At 36.7% G+C, this 23570-nt stretch overlaps 1 protein-coding gene and 1 long non-coding RNA gene across 3 annotated transcripts in view; one reads left to right on the top strand and one right to left on the bottom strand.

Annotated features, from left to right (window-relative positions):
• The window catches only part of ADGRB3 (adhesion G protein-coupled receptor B3), a 465440-nt gene that overhangs the window by 319322 nt on the left and 122548 nt on the right, over positions 1 to 23570 (bottom strand). The gene's annotated exons all lie outside the window — the stretch shown is intronic.
• The window catches only part of LOC112977536, a 46992-nt gene continuing 25161 nt past the window's right edge, over positions 1740 to 23570 (top strand). For both annotated transcript variants that reach the window (XR_003257537.1, XR_003257536.1), the window contains exons 1-4: positions 1740 to 2019; positions 4349 to 4476; positions 4947 to 5026; positions 15143 to 15246. This is a non-coding gene — a long non-coding RNA (uncharacterized LOC112977536). The remainder of the gene's footprint in view (positions 2020 to 4348; positions 4477 to 4946; positions 5027 to 15142; positions 15247 to 23570) is intronic.

The raw sequence follows: 23570 nt of genomic DNA, 5'->3' as shown, positions 1-23570 counted from the left end.
GTACAATCACAGTTTTATACAGGTAACAGTAAAAGCAGTTACTCTGCTTCACACACACATACTCGCTGAAGCTACCAACCTTAGGAACCAGAGGAGTAGCTGAAGGATGAGTGTAACTGCAGGAAAAAGGATTAGAAAGTAAGTGTGTGTATTACAGTTTTAACTGTATTATCACTATTATTAAGCCTTTCCTTGTACAAAAGTATTCTTTTTCTGTGATAATTAGATTTAGATTAATAATGATCCTTGAGTTAGACTGTTACAATTTCAATTATACTATAAATGAATTTGTGTGTGTGTGTGTGTGTGTATTTAAAGAGTGCTTTCTCTTTGCCCATAAAACAAGACTTTGTGCATAACATTACACAAGACATTTAGACAATATATTCAGTGAATTTAAAGAAGAAAAGAAAGGGTGATAGTGTGGAACTGGAAATGTGGGTAGGTGAAGGATGATTAAAAAAAACGTTAGAGAGGCACTAGCTTGATTGTATTGCAAGGAGAGTGAATATAAGAAGGAAAGTCCAGAGAGGCAGAGAACACAGAAAACCAATGAGAAATTCCAGTGCTGTGATGAGGAGAAAGAAGGTGTATAGAATAAAAGCGACATCAAAACTTGTCCATTTAAAATAAAAAGTCAGCAATACACCAATGGTAGAGGAAGAAGGAGCCCATCAGGGGAATATTTAAGAAACAATCTTGAAAGTTACCAAACTATCACAATGATTGGAATGTTCACATTTTATGGTTTTAGGTTTTAAACATTTCCTGTTTAATAGAAAACCTAAGTTAAATCTCCCCTGAGCTGTAACTGTAGCTAGTCCTGCGAAAGGACATGGCATTTTGAAACTATTACTGAAAATGCATCTCTTAGTCACGTCCTCAAGGGACAGAAGTAAAGTAGACATTGTCTTCTCGAAGTTCCACTAGCTGAGGAAAATTCATTCCATTGTTCTTATGCTGCTTTTTGATAATGTGGAGTTTACACACTACAAGTAGCTGGATCTGCCACACTATTAGCTATTTAGGTTTGAGGTGTTTGCTCTAAGAGAGGGTTGTGACTCATATCTCTCACTACTAGGTTTCTTACTGAACAGAACTGTCTTAAGCAACCATTCTGATTAAGGCTAAATACAACCGGGATAAAAACCGAGATACTCACTTCTCTGGTTCAGCAAAGATGTGCTAGGTATAAAGGGATCAACAGAATAAAAAACAGGCCAGTTAATACTATGTCTGATTTTGCAGCTTTTAGGATTTGTTGGCTACCTCTATACTTATAAACTGAAAAGGACCAAAGCACAGGATTGAGCACTGTCCCATGAAACATTCATACTGTGCAGTCCGTGCTTGACACGGTTTTGGCCAGAGCCGGAGAGTGCCGCTGCCTGGGCACGGCTGAGAGAACAGCACAGGTGTCGCGGGGAGAACAGTCTCCAGCTGGAGAATTTTACTTGACCTAATTAACTGCCAACCAGCCCAAACTTCTGGTCATTGTTTTAGGTATTGAGAAAAAGAACACAATTAAACAAGCGCTTACATAAACACCTGTCCTCCCCCTCGCCACTCTCAAGTTTCTGCGCTTTGCCGCGGGGAATGCCCGGTCCATCAAAGTTTCGCTGTGGAGGTGGCGTAGGAGGTGAGTAGCGCATAACGGCTTTCTGCCGCGGTGCGCAGGCGCGCCTGACGCGTCCGTGTTTCTTTTCCTTTCGCTCTCGGCTTAGGGGGTTTGTGCCGCCTGCGTGCTGCCCCCAGCTGCGGCGTGGGTCGCTTGGGGCGCGTGTACCCCTGCGGCGTGGGGTGCCTCCCCCGGCGCGTGTCTCGGCCACGCGGCTGCCCGTGTTGACATAAAGCGCGTCCGAGCCGGGCCCGCGCAGCCCACGCGGCGCGAAGCTCCGGCGCCCGCTGCCTCCCCGCGGCCCTTCGTGTCGCCTCGGGCCGGCTGGAACCGGCGGCGACCGGCGCAGGGCGGCTCCAGACTGCACCCGCCGCAGCCCCTGCCGCTATGGCTGCTCAATGGTAAAAATCACTCTCCACTTAATTTGCTGTTAGCTAAAAAGTATTATGTAATGGGTTTAAAACATGAGCATTCTCCCTCTTCTGGGCACACCTGAGGAGTTAGTTCATTGCTATAAAAATAACTTATACATGTAAATATATGTACTACATATGAGAGCCCTGTGTTCTGCAAACATGCATTAAGTTGTGTCACAACTGGACATTGACCAAGAAAACACCATCCCAGGTGGGCTGACAACTGGCCTAATGACTTCTGAGTCATATCACACTGGCTCTTTCCAGTTGCTTCTTTTCTTTAATATATATGTACTAATAGACTAGTGAGGCAGTATGGACTGCTCTGACACAGCAGCTTAACATTTTAAACCCTCATTCAAAATGCCACCTGATGGCACTGGGTAAGTTAAAGCTGAAGTAGATCTTTTTTATTTTTCAGTGTTTCCTTTATACCTCATTCTGATTTTGATTCCAATATGAAGTGATGTAAGACCAAATATAATAGTGTATAATTGAATTGGAGAAGGTTGTACCCTAGGGCAATGTTAAGTTTGATAATTATGAGTTGTATTGATTACTCTTCTCCCTCCCCCACCCCCCCATAGAGCTCAGTTCTTCAGTCTCTACAAACAAAACACACAGATATTTCAGTATGTAGTTCAAGACTATGCGTTATGAAATATTCTTCTTCTATCCATATTGCTAATAGAACTTAAGAGTTATCACCTCACTGCGCACAATGCTCCATTCACTCAGTCTCCTCTGATTTACAGAACTAGGTTTTGGCCTTCATGTCCTAAACAATTGTAGTATATTTGATTTGTATTCACTTAATTCTTTTTTTTTCTTTTTTTTTGACTCCTCCAGGGACTATACCATCCTGAAATCCCCCTATATATATATGTCATAAATATTTTTTCTTATTCCATTCTAAAGATCATTTTAAAAAGACTTCAGTTATAACTACATCATGCTTTATGCCTTTGGTTTCTTTTACTTAGCCTCTTAATTTTTCTTTATTAGAAAATTGATTTCATGAAACACATCTAACACAAAAATCCTCCTGCAGATTGAGTGCATTGTCAATAATTAAGTTAACATTTTTGGTCTGTTAAGAACTGACTCTGCCTTCCCAGAATTCTGGTGCATACAGAATGACTCATTTGAGTGTGTTCTTTCTCACCTTATTTATTCAACAGATCTGACAGTCATTGTGAGATTTACATTTGTTATTTAATACTGTAAGTCAGAAACATATGCATTTATTCCTAACACAGAAATTATATTAGTTTATTTTATTCTTGAGTTGTATACTCGCAGAATCTACCCTGTGAAAAACAGAAGTCACATTTCTATTTAAAGAAATATAGATCATAGTTATAAAAAGCAACTGTAGAAGTCATTCTTCTATCTATCCTACTGACTTAAATAATTGCTGACAGGTATCTGTCTAACCTTTTCTTAAAAACATCTCATGAGAGGAATCCTACATCACTGCACTCCACCCAAGTGTCCAACAGCCCCTTCTTTTAGAATGTTTTTCCTAGTTGCTGCACTTGAAGCCTGTAGTAGGGCTTCAAGTGCAGGGAAGCGGTATTTTCACTTTCTCCTTGCAGCATCTATTTACCTATTCAAAGACTGCTGTGATATTGTCCCAACTTTTTTCAGGACTTAACAGCCTCAGTTACTTTCCTCAGAGGCCATATTTTCTAGGCCTCTGACCTATTTCACTGCTTTTCTCTTGGTTCTGCATAATTGCTCTACATCTTTCTTGAAGCTTGATGCAGTACTTGAACTGAAGCCTTACCCATATTAAGCAGAATGGAGGGATTACTCCGTAAATCCTACAGGTTATATTCCTGTTGACATATCCCAGTAGGATGTTTGCCTTGTTTGCAGTAGCATAATAATATTGACTCATGCAGAATTTGTCATCCACTCCAAATCTGAGATCTTTTTCTACAGAACTTCTTTTCAAGTAGTTGTTTCCTGCCTTGTATTGCATAGCTGAACAGTTCTGCCTACATGTAAAACTTAACGTTCATCTTTGCTGAACTATGTCCTATAGATATATAACATTTATCTACAAGAAGTATATACTAGTGATTTAGGTGTCTGTAGACACTCATTGTGAAGCACTAAAAAAACCCATAAAGATGGTAATATGATAGCATATTTTGTTATACTGATATCAATATAGCTACAAGTATTCTTTTCTATAAAAAAGAACTAAAAATCAGTTAATGTATCTTGAAGGGAATACCATTGAGGTCAGAAAGCTCAGTGTTGTTTTTTTTTCCTTTATTTCATGGAAAATTGCTGAACTTGACAGCCTTGGGCAGCAAAGCCTTCTTATTCATCAGCAGAAAATTTCAGCCTGAACAGCGAGAGCATAAACTTCTCCACTAATGTACTTCAGCTTTGACCCTGGAGAAACCACTCCTGGTAAAACCACTCCAAGTAAATCCATTTTCCATATCTACTCAGTTCCTGGTCAGTTTGCCAAGACTGCCCACAGCAGTGATTTTGGAATATAGACACCAATTCTGAAGAACCCTGTTAAAGGAACCATCCTATAAATTTTTAGGACTAGTCTACACAAAAACCTTTCACCATTTTGACTGTACTGATGGAGCTGAAATGTTACAGCTTAGTTTGTGGATGTTAATCAAGCCAAAAGGCAAGGAAGCAGAGAAGCTTTTGGTTTAGTTCTACATTATAATGTTTCTCATGGTCAAGCCAGTGAAAGAGGTTTCTGCTCCCCTGCATATGGGCAGTCACTCAGTCCCGCTCCACATCCCTTACAGTTCCCCACCCTCCCTTATCCTGATGTAACTGTTTCTGGGTTTGCACTGCAAAGTACATCAATGTTAAAATTATTGGAGTTAAAACCAGTGGGTTTTGGCATGTTCCACTGCTCTCGTTTGCAGCATGGCTATGCAAGAGTTGCAGAGGCAGTTCAGACGGGGGTGAACTGTGGCACAGGGGTGAGAATTCAWGGCTAAAAAAGGTGAGTTGCGATAACCTCTCAAAACGCCTTCCCCTTTACAGAAATTGTAATATGCTGCTACTGCCTGACTCTCTAATCCAGTTGTTAAACCTCACAGCTGGGAGGAATGAGAATCAGAATCAAAGTTTTGCTTCAATGAATAGTTAATTGTGCAAAAAGAAACAGCAGTAAAACGAGAGAGACTGAGAAAAGACAACCCCCACGGAACCGAATAGTCTGGCTGTCTGGTGGCTGCAAATCTCTGTTTGAAATCAGGCCAATGAAGGATTTGCAAACTGAAATCTTTTACCCCTGGAAATAACGGGTAGGAACTGCTTTTCTCGGGAAAGCCCTGACCTGGCTTTCACATGTAATTCTAAGAACCCTGGGCAAGATACCTGCCATAGTCTGGCCTTCAAGGGGCAGAGCGTAGCCCCACTTCCCTCCATGGTGTTTTCTGTAGAGTGGCTTAATCAGGTCCTTACTTGAACCTTGTTGTTTTCTGCGAGTCCTGTTTTCAGGATCTGGCTTCACTGCAGAGTCTGACAGTACTGTGTGACAATATCAAAGATCACTTTAAATGAGCTAACTTGCTACTGCAGGGAGTCTATTCTCAAGGTACATTAGCCTGCACAACATGCAGTACAGTGGACTGCTTTCAGTATCCAAGTTTGGTATTTTTACACTAGAAATCTCTGTAGCACACAAAACATAATATAGACATACTTTTCCCTTGGATGCCTAGCTCCTGTGAAGCATTGTATGGGGACACTGGGCATCTAATTCAGTGCTAATGATTTGATTCTGCTAACCAGTGGGATACCTAAAAATGTAAAATTGCTCCAAATTTCTTGCACAGTTAGTCTCTTTTTATGAGACATGGAGGTACTTAAGAATCTAAGTCTCACTGCTTTTCAATGAGATTTTGCATCCTAAAGCTGTGATACTCAGAGATGCATAGATACCGAATTTCTGTTGAACCCAGTAAGACACTTACACTCTCACAGAGCTATACCTTTGAGATCTGGGTTTTATAGATGACATTGTCAAAGGGCAAAGGCATCTAAAATGGAACATAATCAGGATTTAGGAACCAAAATATGAAACACGGAGTCTTTAAATATCTACTTTGCTGCTGCCTACTCACGTCTAAAGTCTGCAGAGCTCTAAGTTTCCAAAATTAAAGCTCTCATGGTACCTAAAGTTCTGCTTTGGGACTTGCTAATGAGTGAAACAGTGATCTTAAACTAAGCCCTGTCAGTCTTCACAAACTAGATATTTCTCTACAATGTCTGCAGAAAGGACTCAGTCTTTTAGGCACGAGCAGAGCAAACCTTTTGGGCTCTGTTCTTCTAATGAAGTTGAATATGAGAGGAGGCATTTTAGCAGTTTATGCAGACAGTCACAATAGGGTATACAAAAGTATACTTTTCTATCCGTCAGAGGGACTTTGAACCCATATCGCTGATAAAAGGATCTTAACCACTAGCTAGAAAAAAAGGTGTTTCTTAACTGCTGAGGCTATTCCATTTTGCATAAAATAGTAAGATTTGTGAGGCCAGAGAAAGTGCAAGTGTGATCATGACTCTCTTAAACAGTGGCTTAAATAAAATATCTTGCAAAATGTCAAAATATAAATATTTAGTAGATGGGGGAACTGAGGCTTCCTGTATCACAAACCAACCAATAACCACAAGAGCACTCTACACAACAGTGAAACCATGCATGTTCAACTTTGTTTGCAAAACATAGTTTCAGATTTTTTTCAACAATGCTTCAATAATATTTTTAAAAAATTAGGAGTATTCTGAGTGCGATCATAAGAGATTCCTGTAGTGGAAGAGTATGGTAATCACAAAGGCTAAAGGCATTACTGCAGGTAATAATTGAAAAATAGGTTAAAAGTTATGAAAAAGATCCACATCTTGTTGCCATTTTACCTGTGCCTTCTCAATTGTTATGCTCACAGTTCCCACTGGAGATAACAGCACAGAATGTGCTTTTTAATGGGGAATGGTGAACTAAAGGAACGGGTGACAGGGCACCTTTCCCATTCTCCATAGCTGATTCATGGCTGGCTGAGGTCAATATTGAGAAAATCCCATTTTACTAAAATCCTCACCTCCTGTGAAAGAGGCTAGGATTGAAACATATGCCTGAATTTAAGTACATTGCTTAAGTGTGTTTCTGAATAGGTCACATTACCATCTGAAATTATTTGATAATCAGGTCAGTATAAACCACGTTTAAACAGCTATTCTCATAAAATGTCTATTGTTTCAATTGGCAAAAATAATTATTTTCTCTTACATAATAATCTTTCAGGGGCATAGCTGAAATGCATTATTAGTGAAAATTTGTAGTTATTTGCATTGCAGTGCAGAGTCTGTTGTGTGGATAAATACAATACAAATCTTCCATTTTCAGTGCTGTCAATCTTGTACCTTGCTTTGATACTAAACACACTTGAAAAAACTCATGCCTTTGAGTACTAAGAAGGTCACTTGTTTCTTTGTTGACATTAGTCACTATGATATAAATCAAAAATAAAGATAAAAAGCCCCACATTTATAAGCAAATCTCTGAATATGTCATTTTGAAGAATTAACAATAGCTTGTTTGGCTCAGTACTTCCAATTATAATATGCTGTTCTTGCAAATACTATAGCAAATAAACTGTTAAGCAGTTGTATGTTGTAAAGTGAAGTTCCACTTTATTACAGTAGGCAGTTTTTTCCATTTTTAAGAAATATAGAGCTCTACTGAAAACACTGCTGCATACTTCATCTTTTTTACTTAGCTTCATTAAAAAAAAAAAAAAGGCAAGTTAATTAGTGTGCTTGAAGGTTCCCAGAAAACAAGAAGGAATAGGGATAAACAACAAATCAAGGAAAGTGATAGAGGCATAAAAGCAAGCATCTAGACTGCTTAAACTCAGGGATTTGAACTCTTCTTCAGATTCAAGATGTTTTTAATGATTTAAGTAATTCACTGAGATAAACATCTCAGTGATGGAAAAATGGTCAGCAAACTGAGCATGTCAAAACTTTAATCTAGATAGAACAATAAAATATATTATTTTTTCATCTTGAAACAAGGATAAGACTCACTGGACTACATGTGGAATATCTATATAATGTAGATATCTGTGAATGAGCTAGATGACTAGTCTCATTTTATAATCAATGATGAGAAATAGGCTCTTTTAAGGGCCTGATTCATCTTGTGATTCATTTTTGTGTTGAGAAAATCAAACCACACATCATCAAAAACCTGCTGGATGGCTTAACTGCAAATCTAAATTCTAGCACATAGACAACTGACATATGTTATAATTATTATGTTTACATAGATGTATATGTCACTATTTCACTTAAAGCCTATTAGACTGTAATATTTACTGTATTACACAGCTTCTTGTACTGTTACTGTAATTCTGTTAAAACAAGATATGTTAAAATCATTAACAAGGATGGAACAAATTTCTAACCTATAAGCCATTGAATAAGAAGGGAAACACCAGCTCCTTCATTTGGATACATTTTTTTCTTTTTGGAACTCTTCTGTGAGTCATCTATAGCTTACAGGTGACTATAAACCACACACTTTTCAAATAAACTGTTTATTAGGGGGAAAAAAAATCAAGGCTGTAGCTTATTCCTGCATAAGTCAAATTGAATCTCCTGCAGCTTAATTACCATTTTGTCCATTTTAAATTAATTTTATATGCTTTGCAATTATATAGTGCTTTAAGGCACTTTGAGGAAATCACTCTATGAAACTACACTGTATTTTACTGTTTAAAAAATCCCTAGGAATTTTCTCTAACTTTGCCATGACACAAGTTTTAATGTAAGAATGGTAATGCTATAGTTTTATTCAATATACTAAGATAAAAAATGAATAGAAGATTGCAAGAATTTTTCAGAGAAATTTCCTATTGTTCTTATTTACATCCCAGGCCTTTTGGCCCACCCAAATCGGATCATAAAAGTTCCACCAGGAGTTCCTCAGATATCGAGGCAGCCAAAAAGGTCATTGCGGGGGGATATACTGAGTGCGCGCAGCCCTTAGCAGTGTCAAAGTTAGAAGAAAAGCATTTTGTGAGGAAAGTACTCTGCAGGACTGCGCTGTTCAACTAGAAAGTCAGTTATCCTTTAGCTACATGACAATAGTCTAAAATAGTGGCACTACAAGCTTGAGTAGCATTTGGTATTGAAAAAGCCAACCTGTGCATAAAAAACCAAGATTTCAAGGCCAAACTGAAAAATATGTAGAACATCTGTACATTTAAAAGTGCCTAATGACTGAAGATTCAAATGCACATTTCCAGTCATAAACTAAGATCTTTCCAACAGTGATACGTGCAGAGAGAAATTGCCCCTCGGTCTCTGCTGCTGTAGTATTCAGAGGCCAGCAGAGAGCACAAAGCAAACCAATTACAGGCTGGCCTAACTGCAGCCTTACAGGAGTTAGCAGGAGCTAATAACTCAGGAATAAGAAAGTGTCTTCATGCAAACTGGAAACCTACCACAAAATATTAGTGACAGTCTAGTGAGTGCGTCCTAGGTTCCATGAAGCAACATGCAAATATATGGAAATACAGATTCCTTCATCGTTACATTTCGTTAATGCACCACAAATTCTAATCCTGATGAGCTTGCTCGTTCTTTCCCACACAGGACTGAATAGCGTGTGTAAAACACCCCACCACGCTTGTCAGTCGATATTCCAGTCACACAGGGGACATGGCTCCCCATCCCTGGCATTTCAGCCTGTTGAGCCTAAAGAAGTAACTGTTGTTATTTTATGTTCAAAGCCAACATTTTCCACTTGAGACACAATTCCAACAAAATTAATGTCAGATGAGGAAAGCATGAATTCATTTTCCAAGCAAATTGGTTATCTAGCTTTTGACAGCTTGTATTGTTCCTGTGTGCAGTGCTGCAGGCAACAGAACTCTTAAAAGAAAGTGTGGGGGGGGAGGGGCTTTTTTACTGTTGTAATATGCACAGACAGCATTATGGGCAGAGCAGGATACTTTAAAAAGATGTCACATTTGATTTTTTGGCATAGGTCCTAGAACAAGTACATTTTATCTACATTTCAAATTTTATTAAAAGAAAATCCATACCACTCAGTTCTAAGGAAGGCTTAAATGGAATTCCTGATAGCCATTGTGTGATTCTTTTGGCAGCCATAAGAAATATTTTTCTCTCTTTAGACATTACCTTAAACTAAATTAAAATATAAGAAACAATGCACACAGAGAATCTGAAAATTAATACAGATTTTCTCAATTTACATAATTGACTTTAAATGTATACCTTTCTTGCTATATAATCCAAATATTGATTTGCATCTTTTTACTAAATATCATTACACACTATTTCCAGCTTTTCTTACCATCATTGCTTCAAGAAAGAAAAGACTATAATTTAATTATGAAATTTAATTATGAAAACAAATTGTTAGATTATTTTATATGTCATATGAATATATGACTGTTGTGCATGGTGCACAAATAAGACATGCATATTTTAAAAAATGACAGTTGGGATGTCTTCAATGTTGATTTACCATTCAGATGTTATTTCAAATGTTTCTTTCAGAAATATCAAAATTACAACTGGTGAATCCAAGTATAAAAATACCAGTATATCCAGTATAAAAATGTTTAAGTTAGCAGTGAAATACCTCCCTGAGTTGGACTGCATAATGCTATATGAAAAGTAAAATCGTAGTGCTACCACTGAAAGATATAGGTTTTAAGACAGAGAATTTACTGGACAGGATATTGACTTAAAAAAAAGAAAGTCTATAGTTCTTATTACACATTATTTTCTTACATTTCAGTCAAGTCATTAGAAAAGACAGAAAAACACAAGACCTCACTGAAGATAAGATCCCTATCTGAAGAAAAGTTGCCTGTGTAATCTAAATACAAATGCTATACAAAATTGCTTTTATCTAAGTTCTCTCATTACATCTGATGAAAAAGGTGACTTCTATGCTAGGGTATGATATAGAAGAAATGTGTGCATACCTTTATGGGTAGATTCATGTTTAATAATATACTGATAGACCAGGATTTTGTATCACTGTGTGAAATGTGTGTGCGTTACATGAAATGAAGCCATGGTATAAGAAAACAAAAGTCCTTTATTAAAATTCCATATGTACTTTCCACAGAAATAGGGGTGTTGTTCATAGCATCTTGACCAAATACTAATACTTGGCAGCAACTGTAAATCTGAATTTATCTTGTAACTTGAATAATACAGTTTTTATTTCTCCAAAAGAATTATTCAACTGCTGGAGATGGGGACAGGAGAATTCATGCTTACACTTCATCATTGGCTAATTAATCAGATCTCTAAACATCCCTGTGAATTTATTACCCCAATCTTTAGATTCGGAAGCTGAAGCAATGGGTTAATGGGACTCACCAAAAGCTGTAGAATATGTTAATAGCAACGCAGCACTAAAATAATTCAAAAGCTGACCTTCCAGTCTCTCAAATGATATCAAAGCTGCTAGTTCTGCTCCTTCATTAAAAGGATATTGCTGGAATCATGTCAGAAGAAAAGTTCAATCTGAACTGTGTGTGAGTAAGAGCTGACAGTTTAATTTGCCTGAGCAAGAAAACATCCCTTATTATTCCTAAAGATACAGGAAACCAGCTCCTTAAAGAGAACTGACTGCCGACTTGGCTAATTCATGGGCAGTAATGCATATGCTGTAGACAAAATCAGACTTTACTCTCTTATTTAATTTCGTGTAGATCTGAGTAAGGTAGTAAGGTTTCATGGACAATACTTTTCCTGTGAGCTGTGTAACAGGTTTATTATATGTGCAATACAGTTGTTTGTTTGTTTTCCCCTAAGCCTGATGTTCTTAAGATTTTTGAATTATAAATTAGTCACAGGTTCCCAGTTTTGGAGTAACTGACTATGAGGGCCTATTGCAAGCTCCAAACTTGGACCCTTGCAGTGTCTTGGCCCTAATTTCTATGCAAAGAACAATTGCCAATCTAACATACAAGACTACTGATTGTAGACATGTTATGTGTGTAACTCCCATGTTATGTGTGTGATATGTGTCCTCAGATCTGGATTGATTCCATCAGCCATGTTCCCCTCTCAGTGATGGTACAAGACAGTCATGCACCCATCCTCATGCTCTCCCAGGCTCTCCTGGAATGGAGGAAAGGAAACCAAACCTGAAAGAAAATGGCAAGCACTCCCTTCTCTGAGCAATCAGGATCTTGGGAGTCCAGATGCCATGAAACACTTCATCCCTAAAATATGGCCATAGCCACAGAAGCCATCAAGGAGAAAGGGGAATAAATATATTATTTAAAATCATTTAAATAACTGTAGTCCAGAAAGAGCTGAAATTGTTTAGTTTCCAAATTTTATGAAACTTAACAACACTTAGTAATGCAGGTCTTGCATCAAATTAAAAAAAAAAACTATTCTTTTTTAAAAGGGTTTTTTTTTTTTTTTAGATGTCAAACTTCCAAGGCAGACTTGTGTCTTCCAAAACTCAAATATATGTCTGTATAAGCTCAGTTCATGGGTTAAATGAACCTTTCACGATCTGGATAGGTCACAGAGCCCCTTCCCTAGCAGCATTGCTAGCTTTTTGGATTTTGTCATGATTATGACAGTACTTAGGAGTGTTTTAAGCTACAGCTCCTGGAGACTTGCATGCATGTAAGAATCTTAGCTATCATTAAAAGGATTAAGTTTCTAGCTGTCACTGAGAGGAAAGCTTGAAAATGAGACTCATACCCTAAATTTCAGAACCCAGAGGCAGAATACCAGCTGTATTATTTTAAAAAGTAACAAAAGAAATGCACAGTGTTCAAGCCAATTTCATGATATTTGATACCCAGCACATAATTTTTGAAAGCCCGGGGTAACAGCAGTCCTGAGCTATGGTGTCATGATGGAATTTCAGTCTAGCAAGCAAGACCATTCCTTCTCACTGCTCCAGAAGAACTTCACTAAAATAATACCTTCCCATATTTATCTTGAAGGACACAAGGAAGGAGAAAATGGAGCCTCCAAAATATACTGTGCAGCTGATTTCTCCCTTTTTGAATAACTCATGTAAATCAAACCCTCAGTTCCCCTATTCCCAGTGATGGACATGTCTCAAACAGCTGCATGTTTTCTTTTAAGTCAAGATATTCTGATTTTAGTTTATAAAGGCTTTGAACAAATAGCTAAAAGGTTTTATAGTCTGACATTAGCAGATCACAAGTGGCATCACTGCTTATTATACCTGTGTCAATACACTTATCTAGGCCATTGATGAGCCTGTATGAATAAATTATACAGAAAAGATGGTCATGGTTATTTGTTGCAGTGAGACTATGTGTATACATTATTAATAAGGCTGATATGCAGATGAATCAGGCAGTATAAAGCCTATATGAATTCTTCACCAAAAACTTGATGCAAATCAACATCTGGCACAGTCATTTGAAAAGAGGCAGCCCCATCAGGCTGAAATGAACCACCAAGGGAAAAGTCAGAAAGGAACATAGAATTCCAATCTGTCCTTTAAGGACGTTAGCCCCGAAAAGCAAAAAAATTACAGTGTTAAGGCTTTAACCACTCAAACTGAAAGACTGTTATTTACGACAAAAAAAAAGAAAAAAAAAAGAGTATTACATTGTGCCCTGCTGGAAATCTTGCAGAAACTTGTGAAGATGAAAAATTCAGCTGTGCTTCTCAGGATAGGTTCATTATGCTGGCTAGTCTCTTGAACCCTGAGTTAAAAACCTTTGCAGCTGATGCAAGCTATTTGGAAGAAAAAAAGCAATTGCAAGGCATACCTGCTGGAAGGAGTTAATTTATTTAAGGTCTTCAGTGATTTCCAGTCTGTCTTTCCTTTTCTCAAGAACCAGGCATTTGTCAGATCCATACCCCCAAATAGCCGTTTTTTTCACAACAGGGTTTCATTTCACCTCACTTTGACTTAAACAGCTCTTACAAATGCTTTGTCACCTCCTGAGCTTGATTATGGTTCTGAGCAGACATTTAACTTTCATCAATAATGTTAGAAATCCTAGGTATTTTCTTCTCTGATTCCCTACAGATTTCAATGATGCCCTTTTCCTTTACTGGGGAGACAAAGCAGAAACCTGGGCTCTGATGCTCCGAATGGTCTCCTATTGACAGACTAGTAAATTTTCAGGAATGCTCTTGCCACTCATCTGTACTGCGTTATAACACACACAAGATGTAAGTGGTGTCAATAGATGGAAAGTGACTCATTTAAGTTAAAGTAAATTTTGACTGCTTTGAAAAGAAAAGTGAATCTTGAAGAGATTTTTTTTTTCCAGGTTAAGCTATTTAACCCTGATGTGCCCCCTAAATATGAAATGTTTACTTTTCATTTCAAAATGCAGCACAAAAAAAGGAACATATTGAGATAATTTTCTCAATAAGCATCTACTGCATTATTTAAGATCATCTTTATTCTAAATCTCTGTTTTCAATGGTAATTTCAGGAAAGTTTCTCTATATGTCTTCAGAGACATGTGACCTTGATATCAGTGAATACAGCCAATGAATACAGCGGCTATAGTTTTAGCCCATATACAGAAGTAACTTTCACATGCTAAACAGAAGTCAGTATTGAAGTTCTTGGTGCTAGTATTCCAGAGATGGTCCCATATTATAGGCTGTTAACCTTTAGTGTTGGGGGCTTACAGGTACGCTCAAGAAAATACATATTTCGTTCCTGATAATACAACCTCAATACTACCATCTGTTCAAGTTCTCTAAACACCTTATGTATATAAATGAATTAGGGCTCTTAGATTTTCTGCAGACATCATCATAACATTTCAGAAATGGGGAGTGAAACACACGATAAATTCACTTAAGAAACTTTCACTCACACAAAAATTTTCATTTAAATCATTTCAAGATTTTCTAGAACTATATCTTAAATGCTGAGCACAAAGAGATTGTGAGATTAAACAAAGGATATAAATCAAACCTGTGACTGAATGAACTAGAAAGCCCTGGTATATAGCTGTAACAGGCCAACTATATTGATTCCACAGGCGGTATTTAAGTACCAATTCAGCATCATTAATTTATTTTTCTCCACTAGCCCTTCCAGAAGAATTTTATCAGCACAACAGAAATGAACAGGCCTTGATGAAAAATAGATGACAAATGGCACTTCAAAATGGATGGAGGCAATTTCCTGTTCAGGTAAATCCAGACTCAAACACTTCAGCTCTGCCTGATATTTCAAAAGAACACCTAATGTTTATTAGCTCTAGCAATCATTTAAGAATTGAAAACTATCAGTTAAAATTCAAATCATTTCTGCAGAGAATGTATTGAATGTTTTTTACCTGAACAAATTTATCTGCTTCTGTAATAAGTAGGACTGATTTTTTTCTTCTGTTGCAAGGAATGCACCCCATGCTTAAACTAAATATAAACATTTTCTATTCTATAATGCTGTTAATATAATATTTTATGTACCACAAATGAAATGTAGGTCATTACCATAACTTATAATAACTATACAGATTTCTTTTAATGCTTGGTGATATGTAAGGGAAGAAGACAAAAACTTTATAAAATACAGAGAATGATGGCAACAGAGGTAAATTAAATCTTGGGGACACCTTACCTGCTTTTATTGCCTTTAGATGATCCTTCTTCCTGTGCATAACCCGTTTGTAGGATCAGTCCCCCTATTTTAATGATTATAAGCCATTATGACTCAGGAATTTACAGACATTTTTCTCTGGTAAGCTTTTCACCTTGCCCACCTGAAGTGTATGCTATATTCATCTGACTAACTGCACAGCTATCTGAGGCCATAACCTCTTCTCTAGGCTTGTTAATGGCTAGTTTTTGTTCAATACGCCCTTCCTCTATGAATTTCTTTTTTTTTTTTTTCCTGTATACAGAAGTCAAATCAAAGCATCACTTAAATTACTGCAGTACTGATTTAGATGTTCTTAGGATAAGAACCTGTATATTCAGTTAATATTTTTAACCAATGCATTGTGCTGTCTTTTTACAACTAGTTTGAAAAAAAATGGTTTGGTCACTTTTATAACAAGATTTTAAATTAAATATATTGGTGCAAAATATAGGTAAAGAGAATAAAAATACAATAAGCATGCTGCTAGAGTTCTGCATTGATTCTAGCTACTGTGTACTTGTTTGGAACATACAATATGCATTATATTAAGCAGCATATGTAGTTAAAAGCTTTTTTTATTAAATAAGGTCTTAATCTTGAAAGGTTTTTGTTTTTAGTCAGCTTGAACTCCCGCTCAAGGCAAATTCATAGGCCTTGATCTTGCAAACACACATCTGCTTGAACCCAAAGATGTGAGCAACTTCACTGAATTCAAATGTAAAGTATGCAAAAATGCAGTTCCACATCTTACTGTTTTCCAAGCTGAGATGCTATTGCAGTAGAAGATTGATTTCCCTCCTGTCATTTCTAGCATGCATCTAACTTATTTTAACAATACAGTGAGATTACTTCTGTGAATCCAATTACTTTTAAGTGTTTGAAACATTACTTTAATAAAACAAAGTTAGTTATGGGACATTTTTAACTCATTGTCTGGGCTCCAAGGCATTTACATTTGCTGTGCCCTGGATCCATGAAGAAATAATTTCTGATATGAAAAATTAATTTCAGAAAAGGAGAAAAAAATCAATCCAAACTAGAAAAGTTTACCTTCTTAACCCCTTAATTTGACACATAATCACAAACAGATTAAAGACTTCTTGGAGCAGTGTAGCCTTCTATTGTTTATACCCTAATGAGAATCAGAAATTTGTAACGGTGGCTGGCCTGACATCTTTTTCCAGAGTTTGGTCTTTCGTGACATATCTGGAACAAGATCTCTGATCTTGCATTTCCCAGTTTGAACCTTTCAAATTACTTTGTTACAGATGTTTGTTACAGTAGCTGCCAGTCTGCATTAGCCTTTGTTCCACTTCAAAGACTTGTAATCTATTAGAAATAAGCAAAAAAACAAAACTACAAACCTGAATACTTTGGARGTTGTAGAGTAGAAAGTCCAGATATCATCCCTGCCTGGATCTAGGCCAAATCCAAAAGCCTAATGGAGTGGAAAGTGGAATCCTGACTAAGTTGTACGTTAGACAAGAGGACTTACATGAGAACGGCTGTATGGGAAACTTGTTTGGGTTATGCAAAAACACTGCCAGAACGACCTGGGAGTTTCAGAGTTCCCCAAAGGATTCCTGGGAAGGCATAGCCATTAGCTTATGGTTGATGTAAATTATAGCAACCTACAGTAAATATTTGTTCTTTAGCAGTAATCTAGAAAACGGAGGTTCTCTAGATCTAACCCCCACTGCAGTCATGGTTGTGCTAAGCTGAGTGCCAAGGGCTTGAACGAGTGACAGGACTCAAAGTTTGCCTATGTTAGGAAAACTTCAGAACAACAAGTCTTGATGCTTATCAGTAGGGCACTGATGCAAAATAACAGTAGTAGAACCAAAACCCAACTTCCCTTAGTACTAAGTTTTACATGTTTTCTGTTTTGTAATATCCTTAGTATGGCTTAACTCAGTGTGATGATGCCAAATTAAATGGAGAAAGGGAGGACATTTCCTTGTCTGGATACTGGCTGGAAATGCTCCTTACTTTAGTCAAAGACTGTGAGTGACAGCAAATGGAAAAAGACGTGTACTATGGGCATTCATTCTCGCTGTCTCCATTTTCTTTAATTTGTGCCATTTTTCTAACCCCTTTTTTTTTTAAAAAGGTACATATTATTTCACAAAGATGCAGAAAGATTCATTAATTTGTTTTTACTCTTCTGATTTACTTTTTTCTTTCATTTGTCATGCTCTCCATGAGATGTCAGTAAATTCCAGCTGTGTTCCTGGTGCATAGACGGAAGTGTGTTGACAAAGCCTTATGTTATTCACTGTAGGAATCATAGATAAAATTGTCTTCTGGAGATGTGTGCTAGCTCATGCAGTTTATATTTTGGAAGAAAGCTCCACATCAGCTTGCATTCCAAAACTTCACATCCTGTATACAAACATCTACTGATAATGTAATGAGTCAATACCATCATATATAAGATATATGAATTGCAAAAGGCAGTTTGAACAGAGAATGCTTTTGAGGCCAAGAAGTACATAAAATGAGTATACAATCAGGAATTATATTTGTCCTTTGTGGACAAATACTCACAGCATGATAAGATATGGCATCATCAGATTCACAAGGTGAATATGTACCTAGCGGTAGCCAGCTGGTTTTCATGTGAGATGTGCGTTTGGCACATCCTAGAACCGGATTTGCCAGGTGTGCACAATTTAACATTCCTTAATGGTGAAAGCAGTATAATTGTATTTAGGAACAGCTTCACTGACCAGTGGAAGGGGGAATCTGCAGGAAGAGTTAAAGGAAGAAGGAATATGGGAATACCTGTTATAATGGCAATGGTCAGGAATGTACAGCCTCCTTCTAATCCTTTCAAATATACATTGGGATGGGATGGTAATGGTAATTCAATTTTACTTTTAAATAAATGTAATATTCTGTCAGTAATTATGTTTATCTGGCATTCTGAACAGCTAGAAACAGGGAAAACAATAAACAGAAATGACTCCAGTGACATTGTCCCAAAAAGAAAGTTCTGACAAGCTGAGAAAGACCATATGTAGGTTCCTGACCGGCTTTGTTCTCTGAAGGATTGACTCTGCACTCTCGCTAATCAGCGAGCCATTTGGAGGGTATTTCAGATGTTTTGCTTTGAAAACAAATGATAATTCCATGTTACCTCATACAAGGCAAAATCCATCTCCTCTCTCCAAGATACTGACTGTGTAGTCTCTGCCACTCTTTTTGCCATTCTCTGTGACGGGGGAGATCCCTTATCTGCAGTTTCACTTTAATTCTAAGCATTCTTACATATCAACAGACCTGAGAAAAAACCTGAGGGATTTCTTCCTCCTTGCTGTATCTTGGTGCCAGAAAGAACTAATATTTATTTCTGTCCTCAGACATTTAAAGGTTGACAGAAAGCTTCGCCCTTATCCACCTGGTTTTGTAACCAGCTACCAGACAATCTTGAGCTCAGACCTGCTCAGTTTTGATGAGTAGATAGCTTTCCCAAGTAAGGTGTCAGAGGACATGCTTGAAGCCCAGGAACCTCATGGAGAATGTCTTAAATGTTGCAAGTCTCTAGGAGTGTAGCTTAAAGAGATGCTGGACTTGGCAGTGAATCTGGCCTAACATTTTTCTGCTTTATGTCCTGCCCCAAACTTCCTTTTCCTCATCCACAGTTATATAGTTGTTTCTGGAGCTGTGCTACAATCTTCATCACTAAAATGATATCAGCTAAAAATGACTTATTTTGGGGAGGTGATTCTTCATGGTAGCTTTTGTCCAATTACACTTTTCTCTTTTTCTTTAGATATAGGCAAGAGATTGGGAAAGACATGACTCTGGTCCTGGGATTAATTTTTAATTTATACTGGCTAGTGGGGTCTCTGTATATTTGAGTGACACCATATTCTACACAAAGCTGACAAATCTTCTCTGTGTGTAATGCCATCATGTGAAATATAAAGGAGATGAGAACTGAAGTTGCAATTTACCACTGTGAAGACTCCTGCTCATTGTGATAAAGTGTTTGCCATGAGAGAAGACAAGGACATTTCTTTGCTTCTGCAAGGTCTGTTAAGCAGTATTACATGGATTTCTTAGCTAAAATTTAACAGATTCCAAATTCAATTGCCAATATAGGTTTTTGTTTTTGTTTTTTTTTTTCCCCTGAGATGCACTTTTTTCCCTTCTGTTCTTTATTGAAAGATGATGATGATCTGAAATAGTTCTGTGAAGGAGGCTAATAATGGAAAGGAGAATAAATCTGTAGATCTGTGATGAGCATAAAATAATTTTTTATCCAGAATTTCTCTTTGATGCCAGTGCTGTTTATACACACTCCAGAAGACTACTGTGATTTACTGTTTGGAAAATGTAGTACAAGAAAATATTTTGTTAATCAACCTGTGAACGTTGTTACTTGTATTTGTTGCTCTTTTTCAACTCCTTAAAGGGAAAAGATGGTTCCTTTTAATCTTTCTAAAAATTCTAACAAAATCTTCTGTGACAACCCAATCTAGTAATTGTACCATTGCTCTTAATGGAATTGCAAGAACAAATATGGTACAAGGTTCTGCTCACATTTATGTCTGTGAGAATGGAGAAGTAGCAACAGGCAAATGAAGAAGAAAGAAAGAATTTATGACATCCATGTCATAACTAAACAGTTATAACTGCAAAACTCAGACTGTATCCATCTTTTCCAGTACAAATTACCTGTATTAAGAGAAGGGCCAATGTAAGAAAGACAAGGAAGTACAGTTCTAGTTCAATTTATCAGTTAAGTTACTCAATTACTCCTTATATGAAAAAAAAAAAGGTACAGAAACTTCAGATCTCATTATTGTCTTTTTATCTAAGTGGGCAGAGCAACCTGAACTATAACTTTTGTGTTCTCTCTTTGTATTTCCTTTTTGCATTTTAACAGTCTGTCATCCAACTGTGAACAAGTGTATGATTGGACTAAAAAGTGAGAATTAGCAAACAACAGAGACACTTGCCTTGACTTGTATAAAACTAAACTTCAGTGAGGATATAAAAACTAAAGAACTAAGCAAATACTCTTTTAGAAATCACAGTGGTTAATTGCAGTTTCCAATTGGCACGTGGTCACATGCCGGGATTCACTGTGCAGAGAAGAGCTGCAAAACCCATTAATTAAGTTTGAGTGAAATTTCCAGAAGTCACTGTCAGACCTGGTCTTTACACTTTTTACTCTTGTATGAATTACATTGGTTATAACACCAGATGTTAAATAATTGTTTTAACAGGAAGTACATTCAACAAAGTTAATTCATTTCTTTATTAACTCACTTTTTGTACATATTTTTCCTTTAATATTTTGTTCTTCCAAAGACAGCAAAGGGCAAGGTCTTTTCTTTACATGTTGGAACTAGGCTAAGTCTGGAAATGTCAAAAATAATGTTTGTCAGCAGAGACTGATGCTGATTGTGATAATACATCTGATTCATAAAAAGATTAAGCCTTTTATTTTAAATAAAAGCATCTCCTGTCACCATTCTTTTTGAAGGTCAGTATTTAAGTGCTTTTAAACACATCTATTTCTGCAGTGTGCTTTTTGGGGCTTCCTGTACTGCTTATTTCTTGACCTTCAGCAAGGGAATTTTTTTTTTTTTTTTTTTACTACATTTAGGACAAAGTATAATAGAACTTCCATATTCTAGTCTAGTAAAGGACAGCAAACAGCACTACTGCCAACAGATTTTGGCCTCAGCTTTCACTTATTGTCATTCAGAAATTCTGCTTTCTTTCAAAATAGTGATACTGTTTCGTCAACCACTAGCTAAATTTGTTTATAGAACAGATCTATGAACATCATCATGGAACTTTCTAAAACAGAGCCTTTTTGAGAGCCCAGCCTAAGACTGTCGTGCCACTTCCCACAGAAAGCAAAGAGCATCACAAACAGACTCACCACTTTTTGCCCTAAGTAGGAAAAAAAATTCTTTGCCCTTTTGACCTTGCCTTCTGTTAACACAAGCACGTGTGTACAAACATAAGCATTATATATATTGGAGGTGTGTGTATATATATATAAAATATAAAATAAAAAACAGTTACTGTTGTCATTGAATATTCAATAGAAACACCAGGCTTCAGAAAGTATTCAGCATGCTTAATATATTACTGGAAGATGCCAAGAATAGAGTAGATGAACATGACATAGGAATTTGTAGAGAATAAAACAAGAAAAGTTATATTCAATTACAGTTTTATGCCTTAAACAATTTTACTGACTGTTGTTTATCACAAAGCTGAACAGTTCATTGTAATTTAGGCTGCATCTGAAAATTATCTGTCTTTTTAAAACATGCATATTCTTTTTCTATATGTTTTTCTTTAGCTAGTTTATACATAAATTGCTACCATGAGTCATATTGCCTGTGTCTGGAAGGTAGTCGAATGCTTTCTAAAAATATAACCATTCTTTCTRCATTATCACTATTTGATATTAACTGCCTATTAAGAAAAAAAAAAGAAAGAAAGAGATGAGTTTTCCTTATTCTTTCTTTTAACAAACTTTGGAAAGGGAAAGAGAAAGAAATTTCACAATAAACTCCCTCAAGAAATGTGTTCTTTTTTAATTGCCTGGACTGCACCTAATTCTAATAAAAATAAAGGCAATCATCTTAATTCATCAGTATGAATAGCATTGGCATACCAAAGTGATAAAATATGTGGGGTTTATCACAACACACATTTCTTTTTCCCATGAAAATGTTGATTATTTCAATGAAAAAATTTATGATGAAAATATTAACTGGAAATTTTTGACACCTGAATACCTCTTTCTCCCATTCCATCTGTGGAGAGATCTTTTAGGACAGACTTTGCCTCCTGTGGTGCACAAACAGTGATGCGACTTAGTTGCTGGGTAATTGTGAATATGATAGCCAGGTGGAGGGCCTGACCCAAAAAAGGACAAACTAAAATGCTCTTACAGTGATATTTGCTCTGAAGATCAAAAACAGATGAGAAGAAAACATGATGAAAGCTTGTAGGTAAAAAGAAAAGAGGAGGAAACAGGGTTAATGCATAGGAGTAATCTTTCAGCTTTCATAAACTGATTTTGTGAATAGACCCACAAATAAGAAAGAAAGTGAGAAAATTCTTGAACAGCAAATATATGCAAAAGACAGAACCTAGTGGTTGACTTAAATTAGGTGGCCTATAGATTTAAATCATCTTTGATTTAGAAACATTCTGACAATCAAGTGGCATTTGATTCTCTAAGTATTTTCACATTTCATAAAATTATAAATTAATCTTGACTGCAATTTAATTCTGTTACAATCTGTAATAATCTATCTCTCTACCTGGGATTAAAGTGACCAAGGTTATTTCCTGCTTTCAGTATTCTCCTCACATTCCTATTTTTCTTTCAAAGTATTTTTTGCTGCTGATGATTTTAGCCTTCTGTAATTATTATTATTTCATATCTGACTTTTGTTAGGTATATCCTAGGGTTTTCTATGATATACTGGCTGCTGTGACATTTTCATTTTTTTGGCAATGTATTATCTGGCAAAAAAAAAAATCCACCCACTTCTAGTTTTTTAATTAATCTAATCAGGGAAAATCAGGACAGATCTAATCAGGGGTAAGCTATAATCTATAACAGATCTTTCCTACCTAAAAGGATGTTATTGAGGAGATGGAGACAGACTTCAGAGAGGCATGATGAAAAGACAGAGGCAATGTCATCAGCAACAAGGAAAATTCTGACAGGATATAAGAAAGAAAATCTGTACAATGAGTGGTGAAGCCCTGGAACAGATTGCCCAGAGATGTTGTGGAATCTCACTTCTTGGAGAATTTTAAAACTTCACTGGATAACACTCTAAGCAACTTTTGTACCTTTGAACTTGGCCCTGCTTGGAGTTGG

The sequence above is a fragment of the Apteryx rowi genome, unplaced genomic scaffold, assembly GCF_003343035.1.
Source record: "Apteryx rowi isolate R43461 unplaced genomic scaffold, aptRow1 scaffold_84, whole genome shotgun sequence".
In the NCBI taxonomy this organism is placed as follows: Eukaryota; Metazoa; Chordata; class Aves; order Apterygiformes; family Apterygidae; genus Apteryx; species Apteryx rowi.
The sequence above is the reverse complement of the archived record's forward strand: the minus strand, read 5'-3'. Positions and strand labels throughout refer to the sequence as shown.